Source organism: Pipistrellus hanaki (assembly GCF_964339955.1).
Source record: "Pipistrellus hanaki genome assembly, chromosome: 2".
Taxonomy (NCBI): Eukaryota; Metazoa; Chordata; class Mammalia; order Chiroptera; family Vespertilionidae; genus Pipistrellus; species Pipistrellus hanaki.
Window position 1 is genome coordinate 109,284,003 of NC_140504.1, and position 23,500 is coordinate 109,307,502.

Sequence of the window (23,500 nt, forward strand, 5' to 3'; positions counted from 1 at the left end):
CTTTAAATTTAATCTTTCTACTTATTGAAAACACTTGATTATCATGTAAATATATAACAGCAGAAAACAGTTTCATAAACAAACAATGGGAGTGATATCAAAGTGTCTATAAACACATATGTTTACTTTACATTCCTAGAGTTTAGTGCTGCCAAATGAAAGCTGAGAGTCTTCACAGTTTATTTGGGTGGCTGCTGGTAATTAGCATAGCTCCTAATCATTAGTGCAGTCATCCTTTTTGGGCAGTCAATATTCTTAATTTCAGATTTAAAGTGTGTGATATGCTGTTCCACCTCTGTCTAATTGCTAACTGCAAGTTCTATACCCAAGCATTTGTTATATCAAACTAAAAAGACTCAAGAGACCCTGAGAGCTGTGTCATTGTTTTTCTACTACTCTCATATTTTCAACATAGTAGTAGTTAATAATGAAGGCCAAGATTAGACAGTCTCTTTTTTAAGGATCTAGGCTACCTATATTGATTTCATTTTTCTCACAGATTCCTGATTTCACTCCTCTGTGAAGCTCAATTACTTGTGAACTGGTCAACTGTTGCACCCAAGTCCTGGTAGGTCTTATTTTGTTTTGCAGTATTTATGTACATCCTTAGGCAGGTTTCATGAGATATCTGAGTATCTGTTTCATGTCTGTGCAATGGAGGTAATTACTATCTCACAGAGCTATTGTGGGGATTAACTAGATAATGTGCCTAAGGCTCCAAGACCTGCTCTTGGTCACTGACTGCAGTTTCTGGAGATATGGCAACTCATATGTGGTGAGAAGTTCTGCATCTAGACCATAGCTCCCTGATAAGGAATTTTCTTCCTTTGCTTCTTATTCTTATTTATCTCTGAATCACCCACAGTGCCTGACATGGGACATTTCATTGCTCATAAAAGTTGCTTACTTAACTTTATTTCTTGCTGGAATATAAATTAGGAGGCAGGAATTTAGTCCCCTGGGTTCCTCTCTGTACCTCTTGGTGCCAAGCCCAGTGGAACAGATTGGATATGTAATAACCTCACCCCAAACCACCCGCTTTAAGAAACCTTTTGAATTAGAACAGATAAAGCTTCCTGAAAAGGCAGCTCTAAAGATTGGGTTTCCTGACTCTCCTAACCTCTTCTGACCTGGGAAGCACACCGAAGTTAAGGGGATGCAGGGGGCAAACATGGAGCCCAGGCCACCAACTTTTGCATCCCAGCAGTGGTGACCAGAGACCAACATATGTAAATCATTTTCCAGTGACCAAAAATTATTTTTTATGTGAATATACAATCAATCCAGCATTATTTACTTGAAAGATCTTCCTCTCCTTATTGCTCTGCAGTAGAACCTTGGTCCCAAACCACGTGAGCACTATGATTATTTCTGTTTTGTGACTTTCTATATTGTTCAATCTGTACTTTTTTCAGTCCTTGCACTAGTCTCACACTGTCTTCATTGCTGTAGCTTTAGTAAATACAGATAACTGTTAACCTACGTTAAGCCTGCCATATAAAATTTAGAATTATCTTGTCAATTTCCCAAGACAAATTACCATTGGAAGTAATTGACATCTTTTAGAGAAATAATACTTTTGGCACACTGAGTTTTCCATTCTATTTACCTGGCATATCTTCAGTTTATATAGGATTCATTAATTTTGGCAAAAACATTTTTTAGGTTTTTGTGGAATAGATTTGATGACACCAATTCCTAGATATTTGATGTTTCTCTATTATCTTGCAAATGCTATATTTTAAAATGCCATCCTATGCACTGGCTTGTTGCTTCAGTGGTTAGAGTGTCGCCTGTGTATAGACCAAAGGGTCTAGGATTTGATTCCAGGTCAAAAGCAAGTACCTAGGTTGCAGGTTAATCCCTGCAACCTAGGGGCAAAAGCAGGAGGCAACCAATCAATGTGTCTCTTTCTCTCTCTCACCCCTTCCTTCCACTCTTTATTAAAATCAATGAAAAAAATCCCCACTCTTTGGGTGAGGATTAAAAAATAAATATCATTCTATAATTGTCTGTTGTTTACATGTAGAAATACATTGTGGTTTTGGTGGCCAACATTATAAATAGCAAATTTGTTATATTTACTTATTAATGGCTAGAGGCCCGATGCATGAAATTCATGAAAAGGCCTTGGCCTGGGCCCTGCCCACTGCCACTCTGGCTGGGGGCCTCTGCTGCCTCTACTGTGTGCCCTGCTGTGCTGTGTCAAGAAGGAAGGACGTTTGGAAGGACGCCCAGTCTCATTAGTATATTATACTTTTATTATTATAGATTATTATAGGTAAGTTTATCTATAGGTTCCTTTTTTGCTTTATTACATAGACAGGCACTTCTAATCCAGTGTTGACTCTATTAGTCAGTTTGACAGTTTACCTTCAGTTCCCAGCTTCTCCATTTTGTCATCTTTCTTAATCAGTGGCACACCGATTGCTTCAATTTTCTTCTCCCTCCGAACTGTCTTTGTTTTTTTAGCCTTAACTTCACTTATTAAAGAGTAGTTCATTATATGTAAACTGAAGGCCCGGTGCATGAAATTCGTGGATGGGAGTGGGGGGAGTGTTCCTCAACCCAGCTTGCACTCTCTCCAATCTGGGACCCCACTGGGATTGGGCCTAAATGGGCAGTCGGACATGCCTCTCACAATCCAGGACTGCTGGCTCCCAACTGCTTGCCTGCCTGCCTTCCTGATTGCCACTAACTGCTTCTGCCTACCAGACTGATCACCCCCTAACCACTCTCCTGCCAGCCTGATTAATGCCTAACTGCTCCCCTGCCAGCCTGTTTGCCCATAACTACCCTCCCCTGCAGGCCTGTTCATCCCTAACTGCCCTCCCCTGCAGGGTTCATCACCCCCAACTGCCCTCCCTTGCAGGCCTGAGTCCCTCCCAACTGCCCTTCCCTGCAGGTCTGGTCGCCTTCAACTTCCCTCCTCTGCTGGCTTGGTCAACCCTAACTGCCCACCTCTGCAGGCTTATTCACCCCCAACTGCCCTCCCTTGCAGACCTGGTCTCTCCCAACTGCCCTCTCCTGCTGGCCATCTTGTGGTGGCCATCTTGTGTCCATATGGGGGCAGGATCTTTGACCACATGGGGGTAGCCATCTTGTGTGTTTGAGTGATGGTCAATCTGCATATTACTTTTTTATTAGATAGGATAGAGGCCTGGTGCATTGGTGGGGGCCAGCTGGTTTGCCCTGAAGGGTGTCCCGGATCAGGGTAGGGGTTCCCTTGAGGAAGGGGCAGCACTTGGGCAAGGGGTCTATGGTGGTTTCCAGGCTGGTCACAACCCCCATCAACCCAAGTAGAGGCCCTGGTATCTGGAATTTACTTACCTTTTACAATTGAAACTTTGTAGCCTGGAGTGGAGCCAAGCCTTCTGCTTGCTCTGTGGTGCCAGCCATTTCTGTTGGGACTTATGTATCTTCTATAATTAAAACTTTATAGCCTTAAGTGGAGGCCTGGGCTGGCCAGGGTATGCAGAAAGCTTGGCTTCCTTCATTGCTAGGGGCAACGATAGCCTCCTGCTCTTTCCAGCTCATGGCTGCTGTCATTTCTGTTTGGATTTATGTATCTTCTATCATTGAAACTTTGTAGCTTTGAGTTGAGGCCTAGGAAGACAAAGCCAGGCGGAAAGCTGGGCTTCCTCCATTATTGGGGAAGCCCAAGTCTCCCTCCTGCTCTCTGTGGCAGTAGCCATCTTGGTTGGGTTTATTTGCATATTTGCTCCTGATTGGCTGGTGGGCATGGCTTGTGAGTGTGGCTTGTGGATGTAGTGAAGTGATGGTTAATTTGCATATTTCTCTTTTATTAGATAGTATAGAAGCCCAGTGCCTAAAATTTGTGCATGGAGGGGTGTCCCCTCAGCCCAGCCTGCATCCTCTCCAATCCAAGACACCTAGGGGGATGTCCAACTGCTGGTTTAGGCCCAATGCCCCCCACCAGCCTGGTCACCCTCTCATATTCCAGGACTACTGCCTCCTAATAACTTGCCTCCCTGCCTGCCTGATTGCCACTAACTGCTTCTGCCTACCAGACTGATAGCCCCCTAACTGCTCCCCTGTCATTCTGATTGACACCTAACCGCTCCCCTGCCAGCCTGATTGATGCCTAACTGCTCCCCTGCTGACCTGATTGCCCCCAACTGCCCTACCCTGCCGGCCTGATCACCCCCACTGCCCTCCCTTGCAGGACTGGTTCCTCCTCCCAACTGCCCTCACCTGCAGGCCTGGTCTGCCCTCCTCTGCCAGTCAACTTGTGACAATGTGGGGGCAACCATCTTGTGATAATGTGGGAGCAGCCATCTTGTAATGACATAAAGATGGCCATTTTGTGATGATTTGGGGGCGGCCATCTTGTGGCAGCCATCTTGTGATGATGTCGAGGTGGCCATCTTGTGGTGGCCATCTTGTGACAACATGGGAGTGACCATCTGGTGATGATGTGGGGGTTGCCATCTTGTGATAACATGGGGTAGCTATCTTGTGGTGATATGGGGATAATCATCTTGTGATGTGAGAGTCAATTTGCATATTACCTCTTTATTATATAGGATTAGCAAACTAGAATAAAAATAATTTATGATATACTAGTATATACTGAAGAATGGAAGCCCTTTGATATGACTGTACTAAAAGTTAGTTAGAAAGTTGCCAAATCAGACTACCCCCAATACCCAAGTGGTATGGCTCTGGAGACATGATTTTTCAAAATGGAGAACACATATTTTAGAAAGTTCCAAATAAAACAAAATAGAAATTTTCTTCAATTTATACTGCAGTGCATTTCTGAAAATTTCAGCGTAACATAAAATCATGATTTTTTTTTCATGATAATTATAAAAATCAAAATAAGTGTTTTTACTTACATGAATTTTCATTGGGGCATTTTAAAGTTGTGTGGGATAATTCTTCAATTTATGGGACTGTTCTTTATTCTGCAAGAAGTCTAGCATATCTGGATCTCAATCACTGAATTCTAGAGCTGTCTCTTGATTATTGTGACTGCCAAGACTCACCTCTATACATTTTAAAACACCTAATTAAGAACCACAAACAGAATGGAGTATCCAATATGTAATTGTTGAATGTCTATTGTTATAGCTTGTTAAGTCATTTCTTAAAATGGCTTTCATATCTACCTGCACCTGGCAAATCAACATTCTACCTGTTGTTAGCAGGAGATGAGTGGACCTAGCTTCTCTGATCACTGAGAATCATTGAAACCATCCCTCCATCTTGGCATCTCTATGTTACCTGCCTGATCTGGATTTTCTAGGAGAAAGGGGGTGTATTTGTATTTGGTTTCACTTCTCCTTTTGTGAGCATTAGCCATTGTTTGAATTTTCATGAAAAATTACTTAAGTAGGATTTACACTCTTTTTTTTGTTTGTTTGTTTTTTTGTAGTTCAATTCATTTTTACCTGATACTACTGTCAGTTCTGGTCACTTCATGTCAAACAGACTGTGGCATCTATGACTACATTTTTGGCATCAGCAACAGGAATTGCTGAGTAACATGTAGCAGTCATGGTCAGTAAGGGTACCACATATAAGAGTCCAAAAAGATTAAGTGTCTTTAAAGTGAAGGCCTGACTCATCTGTTCCACCTAGAGATTATGCAGTGCTTCATCTCTGGGCCTGATATGTTTGTGTATGATGAACAGGAAAATTGGTATTATAGTTGCTAGGTGATCAGAAAAAAACAGTATGTATAGGAATGAGAGTTTATTACAGTAGCAAGGCAAGAGCCACAGGCATCTTATGAACATTTTAGAACAGTCCTAAATTTTATTTGAAATTGCAAAGACAGAGACTCAGGAGAAAGTAACCACAGTCTACTCAATAGAAGAATATGTAATAGAAAATTCTATTCAAATGCTATCATCATCTTGTACTTGTGAGTTGTGATCAATTTAGAAGATATAGATATTAATGTTCCATATTAAGCCACAATATTGAGGCAACTAAGGGAGTACTTTGCATGGCACAGATTATAACATCTAGTAGTCTCTCACTCTTTCCTCTCTCTCTCTCTCTCTCTCTCTCTCTCTCTCTCTCTCTCTCTCACACACACACACACACAATAATTTTTATTGCTACTAGATTATTTAGCAAATTATTTATTCTATTAATTTATTCAATGAGCATTTTCCAAATGCCCACTAGATCACTATATTAGGGTATACTGAAGATGAATATATGGATCTAGGAGCTGATCATCTATAAAAATATAAGCCATAAACATAAGCAATTTTTTACTATGATAATATCCTGTTTGCCCCATTATACCTCCCAATGATATGAGATACAGTAGAAACATCATAGCTTAGTGGTTATCTGTTGACTGATAAATTGGTTTCTGTAGTGATAGATATGAATGGATGAGTTTAGATAAAATATTAATTCTTATCTTTAGTTTATAAACACAGAAATCTGGTCAGAGAGCAGAGAAGTGGTTTATCAAAAGTCGTATAACTACTGTGTGGCAGACCAGCCAGTTACTCATACTTCTAATTTCAAATTACAAACATTACACTACTTCATATTAACTTAGATAATTTCAAATACATTTATAAAAACGAGAAATGGGAAATTATAGCCCATTTGGTATGGTTCAAAATCTAGTAGGGGTGTGCAGAAGGTAGCCAATGGATGTTTCTCTCATCGATATTTCTCTCTCCCTTCCTCTCTTTGAAATCAATAAAAACATATTTTAAAAATAAATGGGAAATTATCTATATGATTCACAAAATAGAAAATGAATATGTGAATCATGATACTTTTTAGTGGTAAAAAATTATGTCATCATTAAATATTACAAAGAGTCATCCTGTGAGACAGTTCTGATGCCAGCATGTTATGTATGTATGGGTGTGGGAAGCAGAGGGAATGAGTGTGTTGGAGTATAAAGGTGGTAGTGGAGGATATAACTGAATAGAAAATGTATGTTCATCACATTAGAGCTGTATTCCAATATAAATCAAACAAACAAAGGAGAAAACCTACCAAAATCCTGTATAATGTTGTTTTTTTTTTCTTTTGTTCCTTATTTTGTTTTCTCCTTATATTTTTCTTCTCCCTTTTAAAAATATTTTGCCTTTCCCCCCCACCTCTTGCTTCTATTGTTTTTATTTATGAATTTACAAGTTTGGATATGTTACATTTATAAAGAGGAATAAAAAAATTAAGAGAGAAATTACTTCCAAATAAAATGATCAGGATGAAGAAGGGCTCTATGTGAGCAAAAAGGCATTTGAAAAAATGAGTTAGATTTAGAACAAGGAAATGTGTATGGAAAAATGTTCCAGCAGGACTGGAACTCTCAATGCACAGACATCATATGAAGACACAACCAAGGTAATTCAGCTTGTTGCAGCAAAGGATGCAAGAAAGAATAGAATAAACTAAGGTTACTGAGGTTGGTTGGGGTTCAGCTAAGAGTTTGACAGGGGGGTGATCTTCACCACTCTGTCTCAGACTTGATTTTAGGTAATTGAAAAAGAGCCTCATGCTTTTAGCACAACCAGTTAAGTCTGTTCTGTCTGAATGCACAGAAGGCAGGAACCTCTGAGGTTTTTCAAAACCAATAAAAAAATGAGAAATGGTTATGTTCACAAGTAGATGTTAAATCTAGGGCACGTGCTTGCCAAAACACATAGGGTACTTGGCAAGCTCAAGCAAAAGCTATTAAACATTAGGGCCTATTACTGAATATTTATAGTCTGCACCATTCTTAAAATGGTGTAATTTGAGTGTTCTCCAATGGTTTATGGCAGGTATTTCTACACCAATCATGAGCATACCAGCAAGTTTCAGCATTGTTTTTGCACCAATGCATTTTAATTCTCCACTAATACCATATATATGGAGTTCAAACAGAGTTACTACAATATATATATTAATATATATATATATATATATATATATATATATATATATATATATATATATATATATATATATATATATTTCAACTTAAAACAAAACCAACATTTTACCTGGATTTTTTTCTCTTGAGGAATGTTCTACTTTGATTTTTATTAGTTTAGAAGATAAAACAATTGATTCTAAATACTGCAGGGATAGATTTCTTTTCTTTTTTGGTGTGTATGGTTAATCCTCACTCAAGGATATGTTCCCATTGATGTATAGAGAAAAACACATCAATTGGTTGCCTCCCACAGGAGCCCAACCAGGATTGAGCCTACAACCAAGGTACATGCTCTTGACAGTAATCAAACCCAGGACCCTTCAGTCCTCAGGCCAAGGCTCCTACCACTGAGAAAAATCAACTAGAGCTTGCAAGGATAGATTTCTATATGGACTCTGCTTAGGACTCTTTTTGTCCTTGATGTACCCCATTAATTAGCATTGGCTCTGTTCATTGCTATGATGTCCAGGGGTCAGAATATGAGAGTGTATTTTGGTCTTACATAACCTATTCCTGTCTTTTTTCAAAAGGATATGAATCCTCCCAATGTGTTCTATGGCCCATTGTTATATCAATGTGCCAAAGGCTTCTTCGCAGTGCTAGTTTAGTTCAACAACTGGAATCCATCCAGTAGCAAAAAAGGTTTGGATTTTGATGATAGACTTAAATTCTCACTATTTACTAACTATTTGACCTTAGGCAAGTAAACCTTTGTGCCTCAGTATCAATATATATAAAACACTAATATGCTAAGTGTCCTTCCCTCCACCCAGTTAATGATGTCATGTAGCAATGCCCGGCTTCCTCTCCCTAGTGACTTGTCTCCTTGCGTTTCTTCAGGAACATGACTTGCTTTATATTCAGGTAGAAACACTTTTCATTGTAACCAAATGTCTGTGGAGCATCTTCCTGTGCCTCATCTCATTTGATATTCACAGAAGTCCTGGAGTAGGTAGATAGGAAACTCAATGGAATCCTATTTTCTTTTTATTAGCCAGAAAATGGAGATTTAGAAAGTTTAGAAATTTACCCAACTGAAAAGAAGTAGGAAATGATGGATCTTGAAAATGGCTTCAGGTTTTCTCACTGTGCAGAATATAGTCAAACATTGCTACAGTTAAACAACTTATCCTTTGTTCTTCCTGTGTGATATCTATACTAATAATAGACTAGGGCTATCACAGCCAGAAGGACAACCAGTTCAGGCGGGAGCTCTGCGAAGGTGCATTGGGCCCACAGCCAGGTGCAGGAAAGCAGAGTCCAGGTGGGAGCGACCTGAGCTTGGTGGCCTCGGGGGCTATGGGGCCATGCTGATGGATGGGTGGCGTTGGACAGATCATGTTGGACAGTGCCAGTAGGCTGTGTGGAGGGCCGCAGAGGTATGGAGCTGTTAGGACAGTGGCCCGCAGGGTCAGCGAGGCTGGGGTGCCAGGTAGCCCCCAGGTTCTCGTGCACTGCCAGGGAAGTATGGCTGTCCAGAGTGGGAGAAAAAGCCCTTCTTTCTAGAAGAATGCAGATGGTTTAAACCTGTGTAGAGAAACTGTGGGGGCACTGACATGGCTATGTCAGTTCCTCCAGCCACCAATCGGTGCCCAATAACAGGCTTCACTGTGGGGGGTAGGCCAGGACATGGGCCAGGACATGGCATTGGCAGTCGGACTAACACCTGGCGTCACCTCAGCATCACAACTTCACAACATCATCCACAAGTGGTCATTGCTGCGGTCTGTGGGTCCCACTGAGCTGGCACAGTGTGTGCTCAGGGCAGCACTCTCTGTGTTCCCATTGTAAGGACTCCATATGAGATGGGTGCTGCTGATTCTTTAAGGTTGAAATGAGGCAGCCTGAACTTGCTTACAATGTGATCATTTCTCTGTATTTTACCACACAGTCTTCTTGGGCTCAGGGAACCGGCAGCCACTGGAGCACCAGCTTGGCCGTCCCACACAGCCAGACACCTTCAGGATACACAGAAATTCCAAAGCCCCAATGAAACCCCTTGCAAAACAGACCCCAGTTCACATACTGGAGCAGAAACAAAAAAACAGTGGCACCTGTTGGACCTCAGCTGGGTCTGTGCCGGCAGGTCTGTCTGCAGGGTTCCTGCACCCTGGCCATCGCCCAATGGCCAAGGAAGCTCTGCAAGCCTTGATTCTGGAGTTATGGATCTTAGCAAGTAGGCAGGTGCACAAAGGTGGAGTCAAAAATATTAAGGTTAGAGCTCCCGCCTGGACTGGTTGTCATACACATATATACTCATTACCCACAGTCTTTTTTTGAGCTGTTTGAGAGCATGTTCTATACATGACAAGATGCCCGTATATTTCCCTGTCTATTTCCCAAAAGCAGACACTTCTACATAACAATTCTCTACCCAACCACGTGAGGAAATCTCCATTCAAATGGTATTAAGATTCAATCCACGGACCCCATTTAAATTTCGACAACTGTGTTAACAATGTTCCCCACTCCCCACCCCCAGGAATCCATTCACCTAGGATGGGTCCTCTGTCATTCCTGTCCCTGACGATTTTTCAGTTTTAATTAAAAATCATAGACTTTTGCCCTAAAAAATAAAATAAATAAAGATAAAGAAAGATCCACTGGCACTCTGAGTTAGGAGCCAGCGATCCCAGATTGTGAGATGGATGTCTGACTGCCGGTTTAGGTCAGATTCTTGGATTAGGACTAAACCAGCAGTCAGACATCCCCTGAGGGGTCCCAGATTAGAGAGGGTGCAGGCCAGGCTGAGGGACACCCCAATCCCCAGCATGAATTTCATGCACTGGCAACTAGTACAATAATAATCTGCTTCGTGTTGATATTCACTGATGTGCTGCTAACAATTACCTGAAAAAGAAGTTGGGGTGCTTCACAGGGCTGGAAAAGTTAAGCTACTTCAGAAAGCAAGTCCAATTAAGTAAGTTTATTTTATAACTCTAAAAGGCTAAGTTGACTTGTGTATGCACAATACATATAAAGCTCTTGCTAGCTCCAATCGCACATGTGTGTTTCCATCTGTCATTGTAGTTCATGAATTTATTTAACACTTCTATTATAGAGAAATGGAAAATAGCAATATTAAAATATTTCTTCTAATTAATTTCCTTTCAATGTGCACAAATTTGTGCACCTGGCCACTAGTTCTCATATAAAAATACTTTACTCATCAGGTCAACTTGAGTTAACAACATACTTAACATGGTATCCTGAGCCCAGGTAGATGGCCCAGCCTTAATAGCTTCTTCTTCTTTTTAAAAAATCTTCATTGTTGAAAGTATTACAACATGTTCCCTTACACTCCCCTATGACCCTTTCACCCCGCACCCACCCACCTCTCCTGGCCTACTGCACTATTGTCTGTGTCCATAGGTTATGTATATAAGTTCTTTGGTTAATCTCTACTCACTCTCACCCCTACCCCATTCCTTCTGATATTCTCCATCTGTGCCCTGCTTCCATGTCTCTGCATCTATTTTGTTCATCAGTTTATTTTGTTCATTAGATTCCACATGTAAGTGAGATCATGTAATATTTGTCTTTCTTTGACTGGCTTATTACAGTTAGCATAATATTCTCTGGGCAAAGATAGAAATCAAAGAGAAAGAAATCCTTCTTTTTTAAGCTGCATAATATTCCATTGTGTAGATGTACAGCTTTTTAAAAATACATATTTTATTTATTTTTTACAGAGAGGAAGGGAGAGGGACAGAGAGCTAGAAACATTGATGAGAGAGAAACATTGATCAGCTGTCTCCTGCTCACCCTTACTGGGGATGTGCCCGGAACCAAAATACATGCCCTTGACCGGAATTGAACTTGGGACCTTTCAGTCTGCAGGCTGACGATCTATCCACTGAGCCAAATCAGTTTTGGCAGATGTACAGCTTTTTTATCCACTCATCTACTGATGGGTGCTTGAGCTGTTTTCAAATAATAGCTATGCTAAATTGTGCTGTTATGAACATAGGGGTGCATAGATTGGTGTTTCTATAATAGTTTCTTGGGATATATTTCTAGAAGTGGGATCACTGGGTCAAATGGCAGTTCCATTTTTAGTTTTTTGAGGAAACTCCATACTGTTTTCCATAGTGGCTGTACCAATCTGCATTCCCACCAGCAGTGCACGAGGGTTCCTTTTTCTCCACAACCTCGCCAGCACTTGTCATTTGTTGATTTCTTGATGATAGCCATTCTGACATGTGTGAGATGGTAATTCATTGTCATTTTGATTTGCATCTCTCAGATGACTAATGACTTTAAGCAGGTTTTTATATGTATTTTGGCCTCCCTTTTATCTTCTTTCAAAAGTGGAAATGTGTCAGTGGTATTTTAATAGGAATTGCATTGAATCTATAGATTTCTTTGGGCAGTATGGAAATTTTAATGATGTTAATTCTTTCAATCCATTTGTTTGTATCTTCCTCTATTTCTTTCTTTCTTTTTTAAATGTTGTATGAGAATCTATATTTCATTATTTTCCATAGACTTACTGCTGGTACATCAATAAAACAATTAGTTTTGGTATATTTTGTATATGGTTATATTGCAGAACTCTCCTATTCATTATTCTTAAAATTTTTTTATCTTTGCCTAGATAGTGTGGCTCAGTGGTTGAGCATCGACCTATGAACCAGGAGGTCATGGTTTGATTCTTAGACAGGACACATGCTTGAGTTTCAGGCTGGATCTCCTGTTGGGGATGTGTAGGAGACAGTCAATCAATGATTCTCTCTCATCATTGACCTTTCTATCTCTCTCTCTCTCCCCTCCTCTCTGAAATAAAAATAAAAATAATTTATCTTTATTGTTGAATGTATTACAGATATCCCCTCCCCCCACATTAATCCCCTTCACTGCATACACCCCCCAGCCCTCACCACACTATAATCTGTGTCCATGGGCTATGTGTATCCTATGTAATAAAAGGCTAACATGCAAATCGACCGAACAGTGGAATGACCAATCGCTATGACATGCACTGACCACCAGGGGGCAGACGCTCAACACAGGAGCTGCCCTTGGTGGGCAGTGCATTCCCACAGGGGGAGCACCATTTAGCCAGAAGCCAGACTTATGGCTGTCAGCGGCAGTGGCGGAAGCCTCTTTTGCCTCTGTGGCAGCACTAAGGATGTCCCACTGAAGGCTTAGGCCCATTCCCTGGACATCTCCCAAGAGTTCCCAGACTGTGAGAGGGTCCAGGCTGGGCTGAGGGACTCTCACAAGTGCACAAATTTCATGCACTGGCCTCATATATATATTACCTAACCCCCTAGCCTTCCCTCTGAGATTTGTCAGTCTATCAGAAAGAGTCTTTATTGTTTTAATTTTTAAAAAGTATATATTTTATTGATTTTAGAGAGGAAGGGAGAGGGAGAGAGAGGTAGAAACATCAATGATGAGAGAGAATAATTGATTGGCTTCCTCCTGCATGCCCCCTACTAGGGATTGAGTCCACAACCCAGGAATGTGCCCTTGGCCAGAATTGAACCTGGGACCCTTCAGTCCATATTCCAATGCTCTATCCATTTAGCAAAACCAGCTAGGAAGAGAGTCTTTATTATGGAAAAGCAACATTATAGAGGGAAATTACACACTGATTTCTTTCTAATAAAATGACAAGACAGATTCCTTAAATAATTTACAAAGGGCAGAGATTGCTACCAGAGTAGTGCTACTCCTTCCTGCCACCCACAGTGCCCCATGCTGAAAACATAAATAAATACCCGTGGGCCCAAAGTCTCAGAATCTGGAAATATCTCCCATCACTTGCCTTGGAGCAGGCACAGCAGCTGGTTCCCAATAGCCTGGGCACTTGGCAACACAGGAGGTGACTCCTAACCCACCCTGATCATGGGTGCACAGCTCAGAGCTCTCAAATACCTCTATCAGTGATAACATTGGCAAATATATTCTCCCATGAGGTGGATTTTCTTATTGTTTTGTTGATAGTTTCTTTTGCTGTGCAGAAACTTTATTTTGATGCCACTCCATTTGTTTTATTTCCTCTTTAGTTTCTATTGCCCTAGGAGGTGTATTGGTAAAGATATTGCTTCAGCATATATCTGAGATTTTGCTATTTGTGGATTACTCTAATATTTGTTATATTTTCCATCTTATGTTTAAGTCCTTTATCAATTTTGAGTTTATTTTTTGTGTCTGGTGTAAGTTAGTGGTCTAGTTTTATTTTTTTTACATGTCTTACCAAATTTTCCAGCATCATTTATTGAAGAGACTGTCTTGATTCCATTGTATATTTTTGCCACCTTTGCCAAATATTAATTGAGCATAGTTGTTTGGGTTGATTTCTGGGTTCTCTATTCTATTTCATTGATCTATATATCTGTTCTTGAGCCCATACCAGGCAGTTTTGAGAACAGTAGCTTTGTAGTATATCTTGATATCTGATATTTTGATCCCTCCTATTTTGTTCTTTTTTTTTTTCCTTCATGATTGCTGCAGCTATTTTTTGTTTGTTTGTTTGTTTGTTTGTTTTGTTTTGTTTTGTTTTGTTTTATTCCAGATGAAATTTTGGAGAGTCCTTTCTAGGTCTGTGAAATATGCTGTTGGTATTTTAATGGGGGTTGCATTGAATCTATAGATTAATTTGGGTAATATTTAATGATGTTTATTTTAGCAATCCATGAACGTGGTATGTTATTCCATCTGTTTATGTCTTCCTCTGCCTCTTTTTTCAACATCCTGTAGTTTTCTGAGTAGAGGTCTTTAACCTCCTTAGTTAAGTTTATTCCTAAGTATCTTTAATTTTTTTTGTGTGTGTGTGCAATGGTAAATGGGGTTGTTGTTTTTTAAAATCTCTCTTTCCGTAAGTTCACTCTTGGTGTAATAAAAATGCCATAGATTTCTTGGCATTAATTTTCTATCCTGCCACATTGCCAAATTCATTTATTAAATCTAATATTTTTTTATGAAGTCTTTAGGGTTTTCTGTGTACAGTGAATAATGATAATTTTACTTCTTCTTTTCCAATTTGAATGCCTTTTTTTCCATTTTGTCTGATCACTTTGGCTAGCACTTATAGTACTATGTTTAACAGGAGTGGTGAAAGTGGGCACCCTTGTCTTGTTCCTATACTTAAGGGAAATGGTTTTAGTTTATGCCCATTGATGTTGGCTGTAGATTTGACATATAAGGCTTTTATTATTTTGAGATTTGAGCCTTCTATTCCCACTTTGTTGAGTGTTTTTTATCCAAAAAGTGTGTTGGCCTTTGTCAAATGTCTTTTCTGCATCAATTGACATGATTATGTAACTTTTGTCTCCCAATTTGTTTATGTGATGTATCATGTTTATTGATTTGTTGATATTATACTATCCTTGCATCCCCGGTATAAATCCCACTTAGTTATAGTGTATGATCTTCCTAATGTATTGCTGGATCTTATTTGCTAGAATTTTAGCATCTACGTTCATCAAGAATATTGGCCTATAGTTCTCTTTTTTGTGATGTCTTTATCTGGTTTTGGGATTAGGTTAATGCTAGCTTCATAGAAATAGCTGGGAAGTGTGCCATCCTCTTGAATTTTTTGGAATAGTCTGAGAAAAATTGGTTTTAGTACTTCTTTGAATGTTTGGTAAAACTTCCCGGTAAAGCCAGCTGGTCTATGACTTTTGTGTGCTGGAAGCTTTTTGATTATGGTTTCAATTTCATCAGTAGTTATAGGCCCACTCAGGGTTTTTTTTTTAATTATTATTATTATTATTATTCTTGATTGAATTTTTGGAGTTTATATTTTTCTAAGAATCTGTTCATTTCTTTGAGGTTGTTCAGTTTGTTGGAATAGAGTTGTTCATAGTATTTTGTAACAATCCTTTGTATATCAGCATGGTCAATTGTTACTTTACCTCTTTAATTTTTTATTTTGTTTATTTGGGCCCTTTCTCTTTGTTTCTTGGTGAGTCTGACTAGAGGTTCATCAACCTTGTTTATCCTTTTAAAGAACCATCTCTTGGTTTTATTGATGTTTTGTACTGATTTTTTTTTGGTCTCTATGTCATTTATTTCTGCTCTGATGTTTATTATCTTCTTCCTTCTGGATACTGTGGACTTTTCTTGTTGCTTTATTTATAATTCTTTAAGTTTCAAAGTTATATAGTTTATTACCATATTTTCCTGTTTTTTTGAAGTAGGCCTGTAGAGCTGTGAACTTGCCTCTCAGAGAGCTTTCATTGTGTCTTTTAGATTTTGAATTGTTGTGTTTTCACTGTCATTTCTTTCTAGGATGCTTTTTATTTCTTCTTTGATCTATTTGGTAACCCAATAATTGTGTAATAGCATGCTATTTATCCTCCAAGTGTTTAATTTTTTTCATTGTTCTTATTGTAGTTGATTTCTAGTTTTATGCCATTGTGATCTGAGAATGTTTGTTATGATTTCTATCCTCTAGAATTTGAATAGACTTTGACTGTATTCTAATAGATGGCCTATCTTTGAAAATGTCCCATGTGCACTGGAGAAGAATGTATAAACTGTAGCTTTGGGGTGAAATATTCTGACAATGTCAATTAATTCCATCTGATCTAGTGAGTCATTTAGGATTTGTTTCTTTGCTGATTTTTTTTTAGAGGATTTATCCAGTGGTGTCAGTGGAATATTAAAGTCCCCTACTCTGACTGTATTGCTATCGATCTCTCCCTTGATATCTTCCAGAAGTTGTTTTATGTATTTGGGTGCTCCTCTATTGGGTGCATAGATGTTTAACAGTGTAATATCTTCTTCTTGAATTGCTCCCTTTAGTGTTGTATAATGACCTTACTTATCTCTTTTTATGGTCTTTACTTTAAGGTCTATTTTGTCGATATAAGTATTGCAACCACAGCTTTTTTTTCTCGTTTACATTTGCCTAAAATTTTTTTCCATTACTTCACTATTAGTCTTTGTGAATCCTTTGTTCTGTGGTGGGTCTCTTGCAGACTGCAAATATATGGATCATGTTTTCTTATCCATTCAGTTACTCTATGTCTTTTGATTGGAGCACTTAGTCCATTTATGTTTAATGTTATTATTGATAAATACTTGTCTGTCATCATTTTTTTTTTTTGTTAATGTTTGTGTTTCTTCTTCCCTTTCTGTTTTTTCTTTTTATAGCAGTCCCTTAATCATTTCTTGCATTGCTGACTTGGTGGTCAAACTCTCCTAGCCCTTTTTTTTTGTCTGCGAAGCTCCTGATTCCACCCTCAATTTTGAATGATAACTTTGCCAGGTATAGTATTTTTGGATTTAGTACCTTGCTTTGAGTCATTTTGTATATTTCATTCCATTCTGGCCTGGTGTGTTTCGGTTGAGAAATCAGTTGATATTCTAATGGGAGATCCCTTGCAGATAACTTCCTGTCTCTCTCTGGTAGCCTTTAAGATTCTTACTTTGTAGTTTATGTTTGCCAATTTAATTATGATTTGTCTTGATGTTCGTCTTATTTTGTGCATCTTGTTTAGGACTCTAGGTGCTTCTTGGACTCTTGCCAACATCAGGGAAGTTTTCTATCATTATTTTTTTTCAAACAGGTTTTCTATTCCTTGCTTCTCTTCCTCTCCTTCTGGTACTCCTGTTATGTGAATGTTGTTTCATTTTGTGTTGACCCAAAGCTGCATTAGGCTCTCCTCTTTCTTTATAAAATTTATTTCCAGTTGCTGCTGTGTTTGTGTATTTTTTCCCTACCATATCTTTTAATTTTCTGATATGGTCCTCAGCCTCATCTAGTCTACTGTTTAACCCTTGCATTGTGTTCTTTATTGCAGCTATGTCTTTCTTAATCTCCTCTTGGTTCCTTTTCATGTTGGTGACATTATCATTCAGCTCCTTATAATTATCATTAAGTTGTGTGTCATTCAGTTGTGTGTATTTGTCATCCAGCCATTTGAGCATTCCTTATAACCATTACTCTGAATTATTTCTCTGACATGTTACTTCCATTTTATTTTACTCCCTTTCTGGTGATTCCTCTTTTTCTTTCCTTTGGGGATTGCTTATTTGTCTCCCATGTTTTTCTTTAACATTTTAATTGTTTCTGTGTCCTAGGTCCGACTGTTTTGCTACCCAGATTCTTCTGAGGATGGTGCTACTTGTGTGATTTTTCAGTTTTCTTGGGCTTGATAATCTAGTGTAGCTTCCTAATTGAGCTATTTGGATCCTTTTGATGCAGGCTGCAAGTTGGAAAAGCACAATTATGGTGACTCAAAGTCAGCAACGGGGCAGCAGAATGTCTTAATGTTTGCTACCTTGGTTGAAATCGCATGTGCCAAGAAGAGGCTCACAGAGGCACCCAGGAGCCATCTGTCGAGGTAGTGAGGCTCAGGAGGCCTACACTCTAGAAAGGTGTGATTTTGGTGTCCAACATTCTATAGCTGTGGGGTGTGAAGGCTCAGTTTTTGCTGCTGCTTCCATGGTAGGATAGATGCACATCCAGTGGCAGCTCACAGGGTCACCCAATGTGCTTTTGCAAGCGTGGTGCACTGACGCACTCTGAAGGGCTCTGTCACTGAAACCACATGATCAAGGTGTTTGTGGGCAGGTATCCAGGAAGAGGGAATTCAGAATTTTTACTGCTGGGGCAGTGCGCCTTTGTTTAGATACAAGTGCACCCAGCAGAGGCTAACAGCAGCACCAAAGAGCTGCCTGTGGAGTGGTGGACTCAGTAGGCCTGCATGCTGGAAAAGCATGGCTATAGTGCCCAGAGTTTATAGCTGTGCGGTGGGAAGACTTAGTTTTTACTGCTGTGTCCATGGTTGGATATGCACACACTCAGTGGCGGCTCACAGGGGCACCTGCGGTACGTTTGCCAGCAAGGCACACTGATACACTCTGAAGGGCCCTGGTGCTGAAGCCATGTGATCAAGATGTCTGTTGAGAGGTATCCAGGAAAAGGGACTTCAGAGTTTCTACTGTGAGGCAGTGTGCCCTTGTTTGTATAAAATTGCACCCAGCAGGGGCTCAATAGCGGCACTGAAGTGTGGCCTGTGGAGCAATGGGTTAGGAGGCCTGCATGCTGGAAAAGTCCTACTGTGGTGGTGTGTTTGCTGGTGTGTAGCTCTGATGCACTGTGAGGGGCCCTGATGCAGAAGTTGTGTGACCAAGATGTCTGTGGGCAGGTATCTAGTATGAGTAAATTCAGAATTTTTACTGCCAGGGCAGGGGCAGTGCCCCCTTGTTTGCATAAGATCATCCCCAGCAGGGACTCACAGCAGTCCCCAAGAGAAGCTTGTGGGGAGATGGGCTCTGGAGGCCTGTGTGCTTAAAACACAGAACTGTGATGTCCAGAGGCCTGCCACTGGGGAGGAAGGAAGCTTCACTTACTTCTGCAGGATTGATACACCTTTGGAGGTTGAGGTCCTAGGGTCTGCAGGTCTGTGGGTGGGGCTGCAGGATTTTGGCTGGAGCAGCTGACTGGTTGTGGGCAGTGTCCAAGGGTTGTCTAGGTGGTGGTGTTAATGAGTTCTTAGAAGAGACCACTCTCCCTTCCATGCCCGAGTCTTGCAGTCCAGGGAGTGTCCACAGCAGTGGTAGGTACTCTCTGTCCAAGAGAGCCTAGTTTACCAGCCCCTTCTGCTTCTGCTGGATTTACTGTCCCTCACTCCCTCACACACACCACACACTCTGCTTTCACCCCCTCACTCACACTCACTCACATCCTCCCCATCACCTCTGTCCTTCCAGCTGGCATCTTCCTTCTTCAAAAGTGCATTTCTTAATGATGTTTGAACTTCCAATTCTGCTAAGGCAGCTTGAATACCATTATAAAAATGACCTTTTAAAATCATTTGTAATTTTTATTATCTTTGTCATTTTTTCTAAGGATAATCACCAACTAATACCATGTTGGAAAGCAACCTCTAGGGTATAAAGAGGAGAAAACTGGGGCTGATAGAAAATTCATAGCATGGAGAGCTATCTGCTCTGTTCTCCCACAGCAGATCCCTTCTAAATACTGAAACTATTACAATGGCAGGACTGCTGATCCAGACCAGGAGAGTACCACCTTCCATCCAGTCCATTCTTCAGGCTTACGTATCACTGATGCCAAGCCATTCTTCTCTGGTAACTAATTAAATCTCAAAATAAGATATAAAGCAAAAAATATTTCAAGGTACTTGGCAAAATTTAAGCAAAAAATGCCCACATCTTGGTGTGTAGATTTAAAATGATTAACTTGTTACCACTTAATTAACAGCGTCTTATAGATCTTATATCTTGAAAATAGGTGGTGGAGTATTATTATATACTCTGGCAGAATTTATTATATCAGATAATAGAAATGTACACAATAACATTTATTATTCATTTCTCAAGCATTTATTATATAGACTTACAAGTGAGTAAAATATCTCCTGAACCAGTTCCAGAGATGGGGTTAATGTCAGGTAGTGAAGATGGGAATATTTTTCTCCTTTCTTTAAGAAATGAGATCAAGGATAACTATCACAGAGCTTCAGAAGTGAAGCTTTTGATGTCTCAATCATGTCATAGACTCCTTCATAGCAGGTCAGGTGTAGTTCCTAGGTGGAACAGCAAATGAGAGAGTAGTATTAGGGACACAAACACAGTGTTCTAGCAAGGAAGTATATGAGGGCCTCTCAGTAAATCACAATATAAGAAAAATTAGATGGCTTTACCTTCTCTTACCCAAAATTCATTTTCCCACTTCTTGCCTTAATTCATTTCACATTCTTCTACCTTCCATACACACACCCATCCAACGACCTATAAAGGGTAGTTACATGAAAATTTATAAGGGCTTGTCTAGAAAGTCCTAGCCTCCAGCAGCTTGGATTTGAAAAGAAGAGGAACACCCTAAGAGAACTAATGACCAGTGAACAATTTTTCTCCCGGGGATTGGGAGTGGGAATACATTGCAAAGGGTCATAAGAACTTTGGTTTCCATTGGGCTGATGTTAACATGCAGTTGGGTTATATCTGAAGACTGGAGCAGAGCAACAGAGTATTTAAATGTTAAATAGCTATGGTCTGGGTGGTCCATTCTACTGAAAGCAGGATCTTGGCCAACCCACAGATAACCAGAGAACAAACTTAAGCTCTAAATACTTGGCAAGGATCTATTATTTTAATTGTTTCAATATATTTTATTTCATTATATATTTTACTAAAGGCCCAGTGCATGAAATTTGTGCATGCAGTGTGTGTGTGTGTGTGTGTGTGTGTGTGTGTGTTGGGGGAGGTTCCCTCAGACTGGTCTGCACACTCTCCAATTTGGGACCCCTCAGAGGATGTGGGATTGGGCCAATACCGTCAGTCATCCCTCTCGCAATCTGGGACTGCTGGCTTCTAACTGCTCACATGCCTGTCTGTCAGATCATCCCTAACCGCCTCTGCCTCAGCCCTGACATCTGGGATCCATACTTTCCTCCTCTGGCCAGCTGCAGGCACTCGAGACCCTGGGCAGCTTCACCCAGGCCAGCTGAAGTCACTCATGATCTGATTGTCCCTAACTGTTCCCCTGCTGGCCTGATTGACCCTAACTGCTCTCTTGCTGGCCTGATCGTCCCTAACTGTCTTTGTCTCAGCCCCCAAACCTGGGACTCAGGCTTCCCTTCCTCTGGCCAGCCACAGAGACTTGGGATGTTGCGGGGGGGGGGGGGGGGGGAGGTCCCCTCAGCCTGGCTTGCCCCCCCCTTCACAGTCCAGGAGCCTATAGGGGATGTCCTACTGATGGCTTAGGCCACAGTCTGGCCTCTTTTGTGGGAGGTGACTGGGTGATCAGGGGAAGGCACACCCCCATCACTTCACCACTGCAGCTGTCTCTGGCCTCCCTCTGTGGGAGGCAACCAGTCTAATCAGGGGAAAGTTCAGCCCATCACCCACCACTGCTGCTGCCTCTGGCCTCCATCTTTAGGAGGTGACTGGTCTGGTCAAGGGAAGGTGCACCCTCATCTCCCAGCCACTGCTGCTGCCTTTGGCCTCCTTGGCAGCCTGTCCTCAGCCCTCACAGCCACCACCATGGCTGCCTGCCCTTGGCCCTTGCAGCCACTGCAGCTTTGTCCAGAAGGATGTCCAATCTAATTAGCATATTACCCTTTTATTAGTATAGATATTTATTAAATTTTGAAGGGTGATATTGGTTAATAGGACCATATAGATTTCAAATGTACATTTGTATGATACATGATTTGTATATTGCATTGTATGTCCACTATCCAAAGTCAAATCATCTTCCATCACCAAATATCTGGCTCCCTTTACCACACCAGCCCCCGACACTTCCCTCTGTTGTCTGTATCTATGAGTTTCAGCTTTATATCCCACATGTGTGAAATCATATTTCTTAGCTTTTTATCACTGCTTATTTCACTTAGCATCAAGATCAGTCTATATTGTTGCAAGTGGAATATTTCATTTTTTTATGGCTGAATAGCATTCCATTATATACATGCAGCACATTGTCTTTATCCAACCATCTATCAAAGGACACTTCAGTTGTTTCCATTTCTGGGCCACCATAAATAATGCTCTAATGAATAGAGGGGTGCTCATATCTTTGCAAAAAACTTTAAGTAGATATCCATAAGAGGGGTTACTGGGTTATATGGTAATTCCATTCTTAATTATTTGAGGAGTTGGCATAGTTTTTCAAAATGGCTGTTCATGTTACATTTCTATCAGCAATGAATGAGGCATGGTATTGGCAATAAAACAGACACACAGACCAATGGAACATACTTGGGAGCCCAGAAATAAACCCACATGTATATGAGCAAATAATTTTCAACGAAAGGGCCAATATGTACAATGGAGAAAAGAGTACCTCTTCAATAAATAGTTCTATGAAAAAGTAAAACTTGATTACAGTTTATCCCCATGTACAAAAATGAACTCAAAATGGGCCAAGGACCTAAATATAAGATGTGAAACAACAAATTATGTAGAAAAAAAACCCACATAAATATTAAACTTATGGACTTTGGTCATAGTGAGGTTTTTATGAGTATGACCCCAAAGGCAAGGGAAGTAAATTAAAAAATAAATGAATGGGACTATATAAAATTAAAGAGGTTCTGCATAGCAAAATAAACTAACAATAAAATGAAAAGGCAACCAACTGAATTAGAGAAGATCTTTGCAAACAACAGCTCCAGCAAGTGTTTAATATCCAAATTATATAATGAACTCATACAACTTAACATCAAACAAAGGAGCAACTCAATTAAAAAAAATGGCAGAGGAATAGATACCTCTCTCAACAAATGCTCAATGTATATATGAAAAGATGTCCAACTTCACTAGCTATTATCAAAATGCAAATCAAAACTAAAATGAAATAGTACCTCATACCTGTTAGAATGGCTACTATCAACAAGACAGATAATAACAAGTGTTGGAGAGGTTGTGGTAAAAAGGAAACCTCATTTATCACTAGTGGGAATACATTTATTTTTATGTAAATTATATAAATATTATACCCTACATCTTAAAATAAAACATCATATGAACATGATTGATAAAAGCCAAAATCTGAACATTTTAAAAAGGATGATATCTATAATAATAAAAGTGTAGTATGATAATTAGAACTGACAAAGCCAACACGGCCAGGGGCAGAGG